The sequence below is a fragment of the Lucilia cuprina genome, chromosome 6, assembly GCF_022045245.1.
Source record: "Lucilia cuprina isolate Lc7/37 chromosome 6, ASM2204524v1, whole genome shotgun sequence".
Classification (NCBI taxonomy): domain Eukaryota; kingdom Metazoa; phylum Arthropoda; class Insecta; order Diptera; family Calliphoridae; genus Lucilia; species Lucilia cuprina.
Window position 1 is genome coordinate 8,078,044 of NC_060954.1, and position 1,299 is coordinate 8,079,342.

Below are 1,299 nucleotides of genomic sequence, written 5' to 3' on the forward strand. Positions count from 1 at the left end.
TATAGTCTAGTCTATAGTCTAGTCTATAGTCTAGTCTATAGTCTAGTCTATAGTCTAGTCTATAGTCTATAGTCTAGTCTATAGTCTAGTCTATAGTCTACTCTATAGACTAGTCTATAGTCTAGCATATAGTCTAGTCTATTGTGTAGTCTATTGTCTAGTCTATAGTCTAGTCTATAGTCTAGTTTCTATGTTCTATATTCTAGTGAATAGTCTAGTCGATAGTTTAGTCCATAGTCTAGTCTACAGTCTAGTCTATAGTCTAGTGTATAGTCTAGTCTGTTATCTTGTCAATTGTCTACTCTATTGTTTAGTCTATGTTATATTCTATACTGTAGACTGCAGTCTAGTCTATAGTTTAGTCTATAGTCTAGTCTATAGTCTAGTCTATAGTCTAGTCTATAGTCTAGTCTATAGTCTATATAATAAAAATTGCTTAATAATTAAAATAATATGTTTTTAAAAATCTGAATTTGTTTGCACTACAAATCTGACATATAAATTTTCTTCTTATTGATTTTGTGTTTATTTATATATTTTATAATTTTTTTTTTAATAATTTAATTTATTTTTTATATAAATTTGTTGTTTTTTGCTTAATTTAATACTAATTATGTATATAAGTTTTTAATTAATTATTTGTAATTTTAACAACTACATTTTTGTTGTAAGTTTAACTTGAAATTGACTTTAGGATCGTTTTGTTTTTATATATATTTTTTTATATATATTTAATAATAATATTTAAATAATTGTTTTTTTCTTATATTTCTATATAAGTTTTATATTATTAATTTTTTAAAGAATTTCGTTTTTTTGTTAAATTAAAAAAAAAAATATTTGCTATAAAATATTTATAGAAAAAGCTAAAAATATATATTTTTTTATTGTGGCAAACTTAAGTGCGATTCGTTTTAATGGGAAAAATATATTTGTTGTTTTTTTATTAATAATTATATATATTTTTTAATTATTTAAATAATTATTTTTAGGAAAATATTTAAATTATTTAAAAATTAATTTAAAAAAAAATCAATTAATTAAAAATTTAATTTAAAATTAATAAAAAAATAAATTGAAATTAATAAAAAATATATTAAAATTAATAAAAAAATAATTTAAAATTAGTTAGTCTATAGTCTAGTCAATAGTCTAGTCTATAGTCTAGTCTATAGTCTAGTCTATAGTCTGGTCTATAGTCTGGTCTAAAGTCTAGTCTATAGTCTAGTCTATAGTCTAGTCTATAGTCTAGTCTATAGTCTAGTCTATAGTCTAGTCTATAGTCTAGTCTATAGTCTA

The 1,299-nt window shown here is 20.8% G+C and overlaps 1 long non-coding RNA gene across 1 annotated transcript in view; it reads right to left on the reverse strand.

Annotated features, from left to right (window-relative positions):
- LOC124420546 overlaps nt 1–1,299 on the reverse strand; it is an 88,125-nt gene that overhangs the window by 85,830 nt on the left and 996 nt on the right. The window lies entirely within an intron of this gene.